This window comes from Panthera pardus, unplaced genomic scaffold (assembly GCF_024362965.1).
Source record: "Panthera pardus isolate Hobbes unplaced genomic scaffold, ASM2436296v1 HiC_scaffold_11, whole genome shotgun sequence".
NCBI lineage: Eukaryota > Metazoa > Chordata > Mammalia > Carnivora > Felidae > Panthera > Panthera pardus.
In genome coordinates this window covers 36,450,002-36,466,879 of record NW_026526666.1, presented here as the reverse complement: position 1 = coordinate 36,466,879, position 16,878 = coordinate 36,450,002, and positions in this window count along the sequence as shown.

The window sequence follows — 16,878 nt, the reverse complement described above, 5'->3', positions numbered from 1 at the left end:
CGTGAAATCATGACCTGAGCTGAAATCAAGAGTCAACCTCTTAACTGACTGAGCCACCCAGGTGGTCCTGTATTTTAGTCTTAAAGGACCGATTCAAACGTCCCCCTTGACAAACCGTCTCCATCCTAAGCAGCTAGCTATTCACTTCACCAGACTTCATAGCACTTTGACCATATCTCCACAAGCACACTCAATTACACTGCATTAGAATGGCATCCAACCCATCTAAACCCATCTAAATCCATCTAAACCCATCTAAACCACGAGCGCCCAGAAAACAAGAAGCAAGCGTTGTGCAGCTGTGAGCTTTATCACTTGCACTGAGCCCACCAACATTTGTAAATAAATTAATAAATGGCTCAGTGAGAATCATTTTTGCAGGGAGATGTGTTTGGAGGGCTGTTGCCGAGATAGATTTGTAGTTAGTCCTCCCGTATCCATGGAGGATACATGAAACGACAGATAGTACCAATATATATACTGTGTTTTCTCCTACATATACATATCTATGATAAAGTTAAACTGACAAATTATGCACAGTAAGAGATTAACAGCAAAAACAAATAATAAAATAGAATAATTATAACAATATACCATAATAAAAGTTATGTGAATGTGGTCTCTGTCTCTCAAAACATCGTATTACAAGTACTCACCCTTCTTGTGATGATGTGAGAAGATAAAATGCTTATGTGATGAGAAGTGCGGTGAATGACATAAGCATTATAGTGACGTAGTGGTCGGGTACTATTGACCTTCAGGTGATTCTTCAGAAAGAGGATCATCTGCTTCAAAACCTTGGGTAACTGAAACCAGAAAACGCAAAACCACAGGTAAGGGAGGGCTACCAGGTAGGTTGGGTGCCTGTTAAACATCAGTGGTAAAGCAAAGAGGAGCGTCAAAGGCGAAGTCAAGCTTAGGTGATGGTGAAGATGATCTTGTCAAAGCAAATCAGAAAACATGGGATGAGAAAGAGGTTAAAAGGAAAATGTTGACAAATGCAGCCTGGGACTTGAGGAGGAGGAGAAAGAGAGTTCTGGGTTCCAGGCACAGACGCACAGACACACGGACCAGCTCATCCATCCATCTCCATAGGCTGGGAAATTAGAACCTTTCCATGCTCTGCCTATGATTCTCTGTCTTTTAGCTCTCATGCTATTGAGATGCAGTGTGGGTTGCTATTAGTCACTGTAGAACTACATAAGAATCAATAGATGTGTAACCAGTTTATTGAAAAGGGCTGAACGTAATGAGTACAAACAGGAAGCAGCTGTATTTTCCTCCTACCACTGCCTTTCAATATGTCAGATTCCCCTTTCCCATTCCTTAATGACATCGCAGGCAGTTCCAGAGCTTTTTGGTCATTTTCAGCAACAACAACAAAAATTGGCCTCGTGACGGTAATTATGACTCACTTCAAGGTAGTAGAAGGCTCTGTTAAATTTAAGACTTTAATCTCACATCTCATTCAAACCTTCTCCCCTCCGCCAACAGACTCAGGCCCAACCTGACGCCAGGCTCCTGTAAAGGAGAAGCTGGGCATGGTCTCTTTTCGTCTCCGTCACCTACCTATTTGTGGCTTTGCTAGAGTTGGAGCAAAACAAGGAATGTCTAGAGAAAGGGACAAAACATTTTCACCTAGGTGGTGCTGATTATAGCTCTGTGTTGACTATTCCTGACTATTTATATACCATCTGGATGTTCACATTATCTTTCTTTCAGAGTCCATTTGTGGCTACTACAAGCCCCTACTGCACTAATGTGGGCCCTCTTCCCCTAACTTTTTACCACCCACACACACACACAAGTCCCCTCAAGGCAGCCAGAGCCGGGTACTCTGTGCCTTGCACTACAGAAAATACATATTTGTATGACACCAGATGAATGGGAGCAGAGGCTTCCCTGAATGCTGTCCCCTCTCCCTGCACAGGTGGCTGCATAAGCCCCACAAAATCCTGGTGAACCCATCACTCAATAATGAATAGCCTTCTTTGTCTCTGGGAGATCAGCCTCGTTGTAACAGGAATGAAAAGAGAAAAGAAGCAGTTGATGCTCAGTTTTTAAATTTTAAAGTACATTTGTGAAACCGACAGCAGAGACAAAAGTGTGAAGGCTAAAGTTTCTCCTTGCAAAAACCAGGCTATTTTGCAAAAAAAGAACTATATACTTTTTTTTTAACTCAGAAAGCATGGTTTGGGGAATTGGGCAAGGAATAAAAAGGCAAAGCACTGAAGAAGCTCAGGACATAAAATTATGCCATAAACACTAATTAGAAAGACCAAAAGAGAGCCTGGTTATGGCACTCCAGAGGAGATAAGGATTCAGAGGGCCGGAAGAGGAGAATCTGACCAGCAGGAGACACCAATGAGGCCCAGGATGGGGGCCTGAGCCTGGAGGAAAAACATAGTGTACCCAGAAACTGCCCAGCCTTTTCCATATCTAAAGCCATATTTTACCAGCATCAGAGAGGCATAGAGAAGCATGTTATTGCCTATGTCTATTCTAAGAGCATCCAATGGACCAGTGCACATCACTTATGCTGCGAAATTCCATCAGCAGGTCTTTCCATTACCATCTGGGAACTTACTATGCACTGCAGTCTATTTATCACCTGGTGATCTTGCCTATATGTTCAGCCCCACACTGAATCATCCTTTGTGCCTAATCCACCCCCTCCCCCGACCCTTCAGCAGCTCAGGACGCTTGAAAGTCCCAACACAGTGTCCCAGAGTCTTCAAGTGATAGTATCCCAGTAAAAGGAGATGCCACCAGCCCTCAACTTCTTCATATGGATTATGTTGAGCGATTACTTTCACCCAATGCCCCTAGCAGCATCCCATGCCAAAACTCCAAAGCTGTATATTGTTTCTATTAGGATTAGGTCTAAACACACCTTAAAACAATAAATCACAGTTTACCTAGTAGAAAAGCATAACAACAACAAAAATAAAACCTGCCAATTTGGAAAAAGCAGAATAAGGCAAGATACTCATGTACTACAAGTTATTCACATCAGCTATTACAACCCCTTTCACCAGCTGAACAAGTGGGCAAATGGGCTTTCCTGGGGAGCCAGGCTTCAAGCCAATTTCTCCCTTGGTTTCATATATTAAGAACAGTGTAACAAGAATACTTCAATTCTTTTCTAGAAGCTATGTCAAATATGTTTCTTGCCTCATCAAAAGAAAACCAAGAAGAAGGAAAATATGTAGAAGTGGTATGGCTACGAGGAATTCTGAAGTCAAGCCCACACAGGTATTTAGACACACTATATACTGAATTTGGTAATACTCCATGTTCAAAATTAAATACCTAAAATTTACCAGGTCCTAGAAAACACTGATAGCGCATTCCACATTTCTCTGGATATTCGCAAGCATGTATGACATTCAGTCTCAGAGAAATTTTCCATAAGGTCTTTTGAAATGAATTTGTACTGACCATTTCAGAACCTATCAATGCTGACCTCAACAATTCCAAGTCAGAACCCCTATCTTCCAATGCTTTCCATATTAACAGGCTGAAGCATAGGTGGAAAACCTTCAACATTCAGTTAATTTCTTATAGTCCCTGGAGAAGTCACTACAGTTTATACAATCTATTCATGCCTGTAGTTTCAAGGTGCTTTGTAGGCTATAAGGTAAGATGGTACTCAATTACATTGCTTTCTGTTTTTTCAACAATTTAACAAACATTTACAAAACCCTATTTTGGTGTGCTAGAAGCTGAGAACACAACGATAAATGGGAAACAAGCCTTGCCTTTAGGAAGTTCATAATCTCTTTTATTTGGTGTATTTATATGGCGTTCTCTTCTTTTTTCTATGCAATTTATCCAAATAAAGAGAGCATGCATGTGAAACTTTGCATTCATACTTACATCGTTTTGTTTGAGGAGAAATCTTATTCTCCCTCTGTTTGTCTCTTCCATATGATGTCTGAGGCCTATTTCTTTTTCTGATTCTCTCCCTCTCCACCTCAGACTTCTTCGTATTTATTCTCTCTTCCTGAATGAGTTAAGTGAAGGTGGATCTTATTTTTTAGACTTGTTACATTTTTGTAATCTTAAATTTCAATTTTTATACTTAATTTTTCTTTATTATTTATGTAGCCTTTATAGGATTTTCACCCTCTACACGTCAGTAGAACTTGACAGAAAAATACACTCCCTATCTTCTGAACTTATAGATTTGAGGTTTTTGTGTGTGTATGTGTGTATATGTGTGTGTGTATGTATATATGCATATGCTTAAATTTTATCCCCAACTGGCCCGTATGAAATACAATGATAATAATAAAAACCCATAAATAATAGAGGGACGATTACATTCATTTCTCATTTCTACTTATTGTCTGATAGCAAAAGTCCTAGTCTATGAGTTTCATTAGGCTTGACCCGATTTCTTTTATCTTCATAATATGTGAGCCAGGATAAAGCGATTCAATTTGAGAGCAATAAGAAATACCCTTAAAAAGAAATCAGGAAATGGATGGATTACGAACAAAAAGAAAAATTCTGTAATACCTGGAAAATAGCATATGAACAAACCTGGCTCAATCACCATTTTATCTACTTCATGCCCCTGTATAATTAACTCTCCGGTACAAAATGAAATCAAGTTTTACAAGTATATTTGTCACACCCTAGTTTATGAAACCCCAACATTCTAAAATCGGGTTATTCACTTCATTCATTCTTATTTTGGGACTCTTTTTTCTTCTATTTTTTTAAATGTTTGTATTTATTTTGGAGAGAGAGAGAGAGAGCGCTCGCGAGCGCGGGCGGGCGGGCTAGCGCTTGCGCCTGAGAGGGGGAGGGGCAGAGAGAGGGAGACAGAGAATCCAAAGCAGGTTCTGCTCTTTGAACACAAAGCCTTGAGGGGGGAAGGGGGGGAGGCTTGATCGCACAAATGCTGAGATCTTGACCTTGACCTTTGACCTGAACCGAAGTCCAAAGTTCAAATGACTGAGTCACCCAGGCGCCCCTGGGTACTCTTTATTATTAAGTCTTAGCTTTAGCTCAAACCACTGAGTGGATATACCATAACTCGTTTCTCCTGGAAATTTTACCTCCAATCTGCTCGTGAACTCCGGCTGTGGATTGAGGCAGCTCCCCGTTTCTCTGAGGCCGCACACAAGTCTGAATTCGCTCTGTGGGGACCTTCCATCCTTTGTTCTGAGAGCTGCCTTCTCTCTGGATCGTGTGATGAGAAGTTTTAAGGCTCTTTTGTCCCCTGTCTGCGTTTGGAGTTTAAACTGAAAGTGGATTTGTGCGCTTGCACGGCTACCTCCAGCCCTGTGAGCTCCCTTCGCTGCTCTCTCCTTCTCCCCACCCTGGGCGGCGCTGACTTCCGGCTGAACTCACACAGCCTGAGGAGTACATACTCAGTGCACACAATCTGATGGGTGTTTAGAGATACAAAATGCAAAGAGAGGAACCTCGTTTTAATTAACGAGCACACAATTTAATAGGAGGAAAAGTATGTGAATAATCGCAAAAAAAAAAAAAAAATTTTTTTTTCATGCAACTTTAGAAAGACCTAACAGCCATAACATAAAGGACTGAGGCAGTTATTCAGGAGGGTGTTAGAGGCAGGTAGAGATCTCAACAGGTTTCAGGTAAAGGGAATAAGCATTTTACAAAAGGAAAAGCAAGGAAGTAAACAACAGCTTCTTCCAAGAATTGCATGAAACAAACGTTATGGATTTAAAAAAGAGGCTCAGAGAGGTTATGTAAAAGGCTTAAGATGGCAGAGAATTAATACCCAGGTCTGTCTGGCTCCAGAGTCCATGCTCTCCATACTATTGCCTTAGAACGGAATGCAATTCTCTGTCCACATTACACACCTATGGCAACATGAGATGCCTTCTCAAGGCTGTGCCTGTGCCTGTTTCCCAGAGTATGTTCCACCTAATTTCAACAGGCTCCCTTCCCCATCGCTCAGTTGAAACTGTTCTTGTGATGGTCACAAACAGCCCCATGTTTGTTGACCATTCCACTTCCCTCCTCACCTTCCTCCACATCGATGGAGCTTTCTCATCTCCTTGAAATAATCCCTCCTCTGGGCTCCTGTGACCCATTATATTCCTGGTTTTCCTCAGACTCCAGTGGCTCCTCTTTTTCAGTCTCCCTTCTATCTCCTTGGCCACCTCATATGGAAGAGTACACAGGCACGGTGGTCTGTCTTTCTACTCTCCTAACTTCTTTTCCCAAGTGAGCCCATTCCAACACCAGCGTTGTTTTTTTTTTTTTTTTAAACGTTTATTTATTTTTGAGATAGGGAGAGACAGGGAGAGACAGAGCATGAACAGGGGAGGGTCAGAGAGAGGGAGACACAGAATCTGAAGCAGGCTCCAGGCTCTGAGCTGTCAGCATAGAGCCTGACGCGGGCCTAGAACTCACAGACGGCGAGATCATGACCTGAGCCGAAGTCGGCTGCTCAACTGACTGAGCCACCCAGGCGCCCCAACACCAACGTTTTAAGTATCTCCAACCCTGTGTACCAAAATGACAGAGGAGTGACTAAAAGTGTAGACTCTGGGTCAGCCAGGCTTCCTGGGTTCTGATCCCAGCTCCACTGACTAAAAACTAAGCTGGCGACCTTGAGCTAACTGCTTAACCTTCCTATACCTCACTTCTCCCTGTAAACGGAGGTGATAATAGTAGCTGTTTTTATATTCGACCATTTTATCCATACTTCCACTTTGCATATCACATTTAACATGTCCCAGACTGAATTCTATATTCCCTAGCCCTCACAGAACTGTTCCTCCTCACATCAATAAATGGCACCATCATACACTCAGATGTTCAAATTAAAAAAAAAAAAAAATCTGAAAACATCCAGGGGCATCTAGATGGCTCCGTTGGTTAAGCGTCCGATTTCAGCTCAGGTCATGATTTCACAGTTAGTGAGTTCAAGCCCCGCATCACGCTGTGTGCTGACAGCTCCGAGCCTGGATCCTGCTTCAGATTGTGTGTCTCCCTCTCTCTCTCTGCCCGTCCTCCAGTTGTGCTCTCTCTCTCTCCTCTCTCAAAAATAAACTTAAAAAAATTTTTTTAAATCTTAAAACATCCTGTTTCTTTGCCTTTACTAACTCCCAACATGAGTGGGTTTCCTCTGCTCTATGTTCCAAATATATTCCAAAATGTTCCAGTTTTCTTCACCTCTTTCCCACCCTAATCAAAACTACCATCACTTCTTACTTCATCAACGTTAGTAGCCTTTCAACTGACCTTCTTCTATTCACTCTTGTCACACTACAATCTATTTTCCATATAGGAGTGTGAATTATCATTCTTTTTTTTTTTAACGTTTATTTATTTTTGAGACAGAGAGAGACAGAGCATGAATGGGGGGAGGGGCAGAGAGAGAGGGAGGCACAGAATCAAAAGCAGGCTCCAGGCTCTGAGCCATCAGCCCAGAGCCCGACACGGGGCTCGAACTCACAGACCGCGAGATCATGACCTGAGCTGAAGATGGCTGCTTAACCGACTGAGCCACCCAGGTGCCCCTTGAATTATCTTTCTTAAAAGGCATAGCAGCGTATCACTCCTCTGCTTAAAACTTCCAATGGCTTCCCACTGAACTTAAAATCAGAGTCCACACTATGGCCTAGATGGCCCTGTGTGAATAGCCCCTTCCTCTCCATCTTCATCTGTACCACCCTCCTTGACTCATTCCAGGCCAGCCACTGGCCTTTCTCTGTTCCTTCAACACACCATCTTGTACCATTCCAGGACCTTTCAATGGAATGTTCTTTCATCGGCAGAGATATTTTACCACTGGGATGTCTCGTTCTTACAAGACTGCCGGGAACATAGTATGTGATCAGTATATACCTGTTTGATGGCTTGATTGATTGAGCCTTTTTTCAAGTCTGTAAGTCAAGATTTCACTCATCTAATCTATTAGATGAATTGTTCTTTAGATGAAATCTATCATTAAATTCTTTAGGGGAGCATTCTGTGTAAAGGAACTGTGAAGTGAAATATTTTTGAAGTGAATTTTTTTTAATGTCTAGAACAATTCCTAAATTATAATTATAAAATTACGACTTTGTCAGTTACAGTTATTTTGGTTATCAAATATATATGTATATTGATATATACATGTATTCACTGACTATATATATTTGATATATCAGGATGCTTTAATCTAGGGATCTAGGGATCTTGAAAAGGATCCAGGGATGCTTTAAAAAAAAGTAGGTGGCTCATTGAATACATAAAATTCATTATATTCTGAGGTAACTATGTCAAGTATAGAATTAGACCCAGGGTCTTAGATATAATTACTGTTTTTTCAAAACTAAATATTGAAAGGACAAGAGCAGCATCAGACCTCAAGGGTACAAAGACACAAGGCAACGCCTCCTTGTGGCATTAATATTCCTAACTTATGCCCGTCAATATTCCTGAGAGCAAGCTACAGAAACCAGGCAAATATTTACATGGAATTTTTTAAATCCACAAGCTTCTTCCTATAAAGACTTCTAAAAATAAACCTCTTAAAAATAAATGCCTCAGATGTATTTTAATTTTTAAAAATTTTCTGAATTTAAAATCACATATATGAAAATACCTTTCCGAAAAGCACAGAATTAATACATTTATTGTAGCCATGACCTTGTTTTTTTTTCTTTTTCTGCCCTCACCCTGGTAAATGACCCCCCAGAGGTTGACAAGTATCTAAAGATCCATAAAACATGAATGTAATAAGTATAATACACCATTTGTCACTGGCATTTTTAAGATTTGGCCTTATCGAGTTTTAACTGATATGTTTTGCAGGTACTCCTGCTGTTATATGGAAGCAATATAAGTTAGATATTTAGTTATTGCAATCTAAAGACACTGTGTTTTACTGAAGTATGAAAACCTTGAGAGGAAATAGTGTCCTTAAAATACTTAAGGTAAAACTTTAAGCCACAGAATCTAGCAAAAATTTTAAAGTTAATCACAATTCATGATTTGAAAGTACACACTTTATTGGTGAAATCTTCACACTTTCATTTTTTTTTTATTCAGAGTTGCAAGTACACTTAATAGTACTAACATTTTCCTAAAGAAAATCTCCAGACATACCAGTTCTCTTAAAGTTAGATATGATGCAGCTTGATTATGTTGAAACAATATAAAAATTAAAAATCCACCACTTACACAATCTAAAACTCTTCCAGTTTTACTTAACTTCATTATACCCGTTGGAGAGAATAGATCCTGTCGAAAACCACTTCTGACAGGAAAAACAATGCCGATATTCAGAAACTCATAAACATGGATAAGTGAAATCATAAAGAAGAAACATGTTGTGCATAGAAAATACCTGGAGATAAAAATATGATCCTTTACAGAATGCATCATCAACTGCCATACTCCTAACTAATCACTGCACTTGGTCTGTCAAGTTCAGAGGCAGGTAAAGTAATAGGTTCCTAAATAAAGCATGGACACGATGCCACCACTTATGGCCGTGGAAATGTATTTTTGTAAAGTGTGCTTATGTTGCTCTCTCTTGGTGAAAAAGTAGTACTGTTCAAATTGAGTGTCACTGATTTTTTAAACTTTCTTAAAGGTTTTCTTGTTAAGGGGAACAGTCTTGTTTTGATACAGCATTTTCAGGGCCATTTGCACAAATTAAAGTGCTAATTGCTAACCTTAGAACGGTTAGAACCGCTTTAAATAATTCTGAGTTTCTAAATTGACATGAATTAAAAGCCAGTTAGAGCACACACTCAAACGTTTTCATTTATGGACTCACAGGAAATTTCATTTCATAATAAACAAAAGTAGCAAAGGGAATGGATAGGAGGATACTAACTATGAAAGAAACTCAGCACTGAAACCTAATTGACTGGAAGAAGGTAAATATAATTGCAGTCTTGTAAGTGCTCTACCGATTTAACATGTTTGCAGTAACAAACCATAATCCATTTGAAAAGAAAATTTAGTGGAGAGACATAAGTAGTAGCAGAAGGTACAAATGTTTAAAAAACAGAAAAGAAAAAAAACTTGGGTGATCACCAATTTTCAAATCAGAACCAGTGATTTAGTGGAGCCGATTGGTACCAGCTTGCAAGAGCTAACTGTGTTCACAACTTCCGAATTGCATGTTTAGTGACATAGCTTTGATAGTTGAAATCTGTCATGGCGGGAGTGTTTACACTGCAGAAATTGGCAAACACTATAAAATAGGGTTTTGTTTCTGTGTGTGTGTGTGTGTGTGTGTGTGTGTGTGTGTGTGTGTTTGGGGGAGCTTGTAATCAAACAGTTACCAGCATACTACTAGAAATGCCAAAATGTGAAAGAGCATGCCAAAAAAAAAGAAAAAAAAAACAACCTTTCCCTTTGATCAATGATAATTGATACATAATTAGCAACTTTTCCGCGTTGCAATGAATGAGAAGACTGAAAAAGGATCTCTCAGAAGAAATCATTACATGTTAACCATTGTATAAGTGAAGATATTACCAAATTTAGTGTAGTATCTGAAACAAAAGGGCATCTTTCCCCCTCTCTTTAAACCACTTATAAATCCAATGATTTATGGCATTTTGTTGTCAGAATAGAAACTATTCACCGTGACTATTTCTTCATGTTCTCTCCTCCAAAACAAGATTCTTTGCAGAGACGCACTTCCATCATATGTTTTTTCAAGTTTGTTTATTTTGAGAGAGAGAGAGAGAGAGAGACAGAACACACAAGAGCAGGGGAGGGGCAGAGAGAGAGGGAGAGAGAGTATCCCACTCTGTGGAAGCCAAGCCCCAGGTGGGCGGGCCTCTATCCCATGAACTGTGAGATCTTGACCAGCCTAAATCAAGTTCCCTACAGCAGTCAAATAGGGCTGGGTAAACTTTGGGAATTTTTAATTTCTCAAAAGACCACGCTCAACCAATATGAGAGAGTGTTCTGCACACTTTTGTTATTTTTAATACGAGACTGAATAAAGAGGATGTTCAATGGCATAAATTAAGGCATATACAATGTAAGCCAAAGTTTGTTTGACAAAGACTTGAAAATGATGTTCCATAAGCCAAGCCCTTTTTGTGTGCTCCTTGGGGTACACTCACCTTTGGGAGGCAAGACTCAAGATTCCTCAGTCTTCCTTTCCCTTAAAAGACTTACTCGTACATTTAACGAAATAAACTCAGGAAACCACTGTTTTGCTGTTTAAACCTCAGAGCAGAGCATCCTTTGTACAAGACAAGAAAACGCAGCTTCTAAAGTATCACACTGTTCTGCAGCTCACGTACGTCAAAGGCACTGAAATGAACTCTTCATGCACGGTCCAGCAGCTCGTGTTTGCATTAGGTCCAGTTCACTGTGTGGGGAGGATTCTCAAGGGAAGGTTTGATTGATTATTAGGCCAGTTTTGCCTTCCCCTTGGACCCACTTGAAGATGTTATACCTCAAGGTGACTATTTTATTGAAAAGAATATAATATTAATTAATTAATGATTACATATAAATAATGGCAAGAGACTAATTGAGGGATGGTTCAGTTAAATGGTTCCAACAATGTCACTAACAGTGAGAGCACAGCTGAGCAATTGATAAATAGTACCAGACATCGAGGGCAGATATAGTGCCTTTTAAATTAATCTTTCCATGTATTTCTTCATGATGAAAACCAATAACAAAAGTGTATTTTAGAGACAAAAAAGATGTTAGAGAAAATATAATCGTTAAAGCAGCAAGACTTGTCTCTTTATCATTAAACCCTCGGAATGGAAAGATATCTAGTGATGTAAGATTGTTTCTAATATTATTGACAGAAGGACAGGAAGATCATCGTGTCAGTAACATAGAAAGAAAGAGCTATCACTGCAGAGAACAATCAATGGGAGTGCAATTTTCAATGTTACAAATCATTAACTTGAAGATATATGAGGATCAGTTTTAAATACAACATATAATCAGAATCTATTGTGAAACCATACAATAAAGATAACTTTTTAAAAACTGCACCAAATCACTAAGGTATTTATTTAATAAAATAAAAACCTGACTTCTGGTATAGTTATTCTGAAGGTTCCCTATAAAAAAAATGAACATAAGACTTCATCTCACTGATGTCTTCAGAAATGCACAAATCAATCTTCATAACCACCCTATTTCTACTATCATTATTATCCCCATTTTACAGATTAGGAAAATGAGAAACAGGGTATTAAGGAACTTACTAAAGAGCAGACTGGTAGGAAGTGATGGGGCTGAGATTCAAATGCTGGCAGTTCACTTCCTGAATCCTGCCTCTTAGCTACCACGGTGCATACTTCTCATCATTTGGATTAAAGATAAAATTGTAGAGTGTCCAGAGTCCTTTCTGAAGAGAAAGTTTATCTTGAGCTGCTTTCGCCTCCTGAGAGTCTACAACATTAAACATCAATTCTGCTTTCTGCATTACTCATTACCCCTGCTGCTGTAAGGGCCATTCCATGTGGGAACCAGAGCTAGATCCTCACGTTACCTAGAGGTGTTCCGTGCTAACAGCAATAGAACATTTTAAGCAATTCCTTACAAATAATTACCTTTTGTTGTAATTATTTGTTTAGGTGACTTTTTCCTGTACTAGAATTTGAGCTCATGGAAAGTGAGGGCGTTATCTTATTAATAATAATTTGTTTCTCTGGTATTTAGCATGGTCCCTGACACAGAGCTGATACTCAATACGTGTTTGTCAAAATGAAATTACATGCCATAGCCAAGGTAAGCAGCCTTGAAGGAAACAACCTTTAGCCTGCATATTAAACACACAATCATTTTTTAGACCAAATAAGATTTTTTTTTTTCACAACGAAAACATGTTTAGACAATTCCTTGATTGTTCTCCTTCATTCCTCACACAAAATAGATCAAAAAGTCTGAGGCATTATTCCTCAGAAACCCCTCTTAAATCTGGATCTCCACCCCACTTAAGTTTAGGCCCTTGTCCTAACCTATGTGCCCTGCAGTCACAGTGTCCTACTTTCCTGCCTCCAAGGCCTGTGTTCCTTCCTCTCCACAAGGCCAACATAGGCAACACCATAACATGCAGATCCCATCTCCTCATTACTTGATATAAAAAATGTCCATTGATTCCATTGTATAAAGGGTAAAACCCAAACTCTGAAGAGTGGCATCTAAGGCTTTCGTGATTTGGCCCCAACCTACCTCTCTTCTTCCATCAACACCCCAACATCACACTAAGCTTCTCTGTTGCCTCAGTCGTTCAGGCCATCTCACCTCTGACATCCCCCTGTGTCTGGAGTCCTTTTTTTTTTTTTTTTGGCTCTGTATGTTGAAATCCTGCTCACATATCAAGGCCAACCCAACTCAACCCAACTCAATTGCTCCCTTGTGACACTGACACCAGTTCTCCCACAAAGCATACTCATTACTTCTGCTATACTCCCACATATCCTCTCGTATCTCCATTGTACTACGTGTCTTCATTAGTATTATATAATAGTGATTCTGTAACTCCCCACCAAGAATATGAGTTCTTTTTATCTCAGAGCACAGTTCAGTGGTGTTTGGCAGATAGGAGGCCTAGTTTTGTTTGTGGTGCTCATCAGGCCCTGTTGAACAAAACCAGGAATAGCCAATAAAAATCTTTCATTTATTGATTTTTCTCTACACCTTCTTGTTTCAGAAGAGGCATGTGTGTGGTAATTCTATAATGTTTATAACTACCATTTCGTAAGAACAAACATGACTAATTCTTTACCGATTGGTCAATTCGCCCTTCAATTCAGTATTTACTCAGAGATCTCAACGGTTAGAGAAAACTTTTGGGAAATGAACAACTACACTGCCCCTTGTCTGAAACTGGCATACTATAAAAGAAAGAACAAAGCAGAGAGCAAGGCTGGAAAATGTGCAGTGGGAGACCCTGAAGGATGCCCCAGATGCCAGATTGGCTTTAGGAGCCCGCAGTCCTAAAATATATCAACAGAATTGTGTTTCATGTGGAAATAAAAATAACAACAAACATTTATTGGGAGGTCCGTGCCAGGCTCAGAACTCTACATAGAACATTCCAATAATTCCCCATAAAACTGCAGAGAAAGCCCTACTCTACCATGAAGAAACTGAGGCCCAGAATCATTGAAACCCAGGTCGTCTGGCGTCTGAGGTCACTCTTTTACTCAGCATCTTACTTAATTGGGAATAACAAAGTCTAAGGGTTTTGGTTTTGTTTTGTCTAAAATTCTTCGCTGTGTAAATACCTTACTTTGTGATTTTGAAAGTGAATTTAGTGGGTCCGCAAAAGGTTTTTATTGAAGGAATGAAGAGGATTACCACCTAGTAACAAGTTTCCTTAGTCCCATTCTTGGAGAACCTGAAGCCCAATGATAGCCCTCCGGATTTAGAATCATAGAGTCTTCAGATCATCAGTGAGACATTTTTTTATATACAATGAGGAATTTACAGTAGTTTGCTACCGACACTAGTGCTTCCTATTTTCCTCACAACAAGACTCTCATGTAGACAAAGTTGCTATTATTTTTAGGAAATGAACTCTCTCCCACCCAGGAAGTTCACAGCAAAACCAGGGTTGAAACTTATGTCATCTGCTTCCTATTCAGTGTGTTTTCTATTATGTAGGAAAAGTAAATTTAAAACGTAGATGAGAAATAATAAACTACGGAAGACAGTAAAGACTCCAGTCTTTGTAAGGTGCTTAATTTCATTTTCCCAAAGCCCTGGGATTACTTGGCAAGGTGTTATGGTGCTATGGAGTCTTTCAAAAATCTGTAACCCCCATTTAATAATTACGCACCTAGGTCAGACCTGCAAACTGCTGTGGAAGTTTTTAGCAAATGCAGGGCGAAGCAAGGTCTAGAAGTGGCCTCTCATGGTTTTTCCAGGGCATATAGTCTCAAGAGGTTCCAAGAAGCCACAGAACTTTACAGAGAAGTTGTGACCATTTACCTGCTATCCAGAGAAATAGGACACTAGGACTGTAAGCCAAATTGCTAAAAAAAAAATATTCATCCAAAGTACAAATAATAATGCAGAAGTGGGATCTGCCTTTACTCTTCCCATACATGTATGATAAGAATTCAATGTTTTAGTTAAAACAACCAAAGTAGGCAATGATTACCATTCTTCAAGTGAGGGCACCATGGTAATGCATCACATGGGAAACGTGGAACTGAATGAGATGAAATGGAGAAACGTAGACATGGTCAGAAAAAACAAATTCCAAAGCAAATTATAAGTAATCTTTGGCTGAGAAACCTGAGGCTAAAATATAAAATCAAGCTAATTTCTGAGGAATCTACTTATCCTTTATTTGTACTAAATGTTTTATGACAAGTCTATTGCTTCAGTTTGGGAAGAATCAAAAAAATGTAGAACATTTACTGAATAAATACCAATTTGAGCTAAAATGATATTAGGTTTTGATGATCTACCTATTTTTAGCCTAAGGACTAAATGATTTTCTGACTTCACATTTTCATCATTTTAATGAAAATGAAGTTATATGCTGAAATGGTATTTTCTTAGATTGTATTAAGCTTTATATATTCTAGATTTTTCACATATGCTGTGCTATACATTTTTCCCCTAAATCAAATATATTACACACATGTAGATATATTTTTACTCCTAACAGAATACTGCAGACTTGAAAATGAATTTTATTATGTTCCTTGACCTTTTTAAAGTTATTTATTCTAATGCTAGCAACAGTCTATCTATAATATAACAGAGCTTGGCTAAATTTATATCACTTTGAATCATCCTTGCAAGTTTTTGTCATAACAGTGTCAATTTAGTACTTAAAAGGTTTATGTCTACTTGCACCTGTTCTTAGGACAAGATTTGGAATTTGCTTTTTCTTACTGTATGTTTTTATTACTATATCAAATACTGAAGACCCTCTTGTTGTAAAGATATGAAAATGGCATCATTTCCTTACAACAGTCAAGACACTACTTTCTAGGTCAAAATTTCAACATTTTTGATAACTACGTAAGACAGTTCAGTTTAGATCAGTCTTAGTACCACTCAATATACAACTCTGTAGACACACGGAATAGTCATAGATTTACTACATTTTTAGGAGGGAGATTAATTTGGCAATATTTCACATAGGACCAAACAGAACTGAATGTGATGAAAATTCTTAAGGCTTCCAAAGTGTCTAACATACTGCTTAAAGAAAACCTAGATATGGGGAAAATTTGGTTCAATAAATCTTGCCTCTCACAAATAATCCAACACACTTTTAATCAATTCCAGCTTTGAGGGAAATTTGGTGTAAACCAAGAGGCCTTTTTTGTTTGCATAAGAAGATGCTTTCAAATGGCAAGTGCTTCTAGATAGACTGTGTGTTACGTACAAAGCTCTTATCTGCTGATGGGTGACAAGAGAATCTCATTAGAGACAAACTTTTATCATGTTAGACCCAAGAAATCATTAATATCTTTTTCTAAAAGCTCGGACCTCATTCTGACTACATTCTTAAGCATTTTATATCACTTTGCATATCACAATTGTGTTGCAAATGTCTAATACAGCTCAGGTTTACCATTAAGGTAATTTACCTGTGACCATCATTCTTGGATCAAGCCATCCCTGTTGAAACCCTGCTTCAAAGATTCCTCCGGAAATGACCAAAACTTTCTCAACTGACAGGTTCAAGTAAATTCCTGCACTAGATTTATCAGTGTTCATAATTATACCACCAGTGCATATTTGATAAATGATTAAGTAAATACCTTGATTACTTTATTAATAAATGAATGGTTTAGTTTTTTGTTTTCCAAAGTTTGGTCAACAGAAGATTAGTGCTGGGAAATGAATTTCAATGAAAGGTACCATAGTAAAATTAGTTTAGAAACTGATGTACGTTCTCATCTCTTGCTGAAAACTCTCAACATA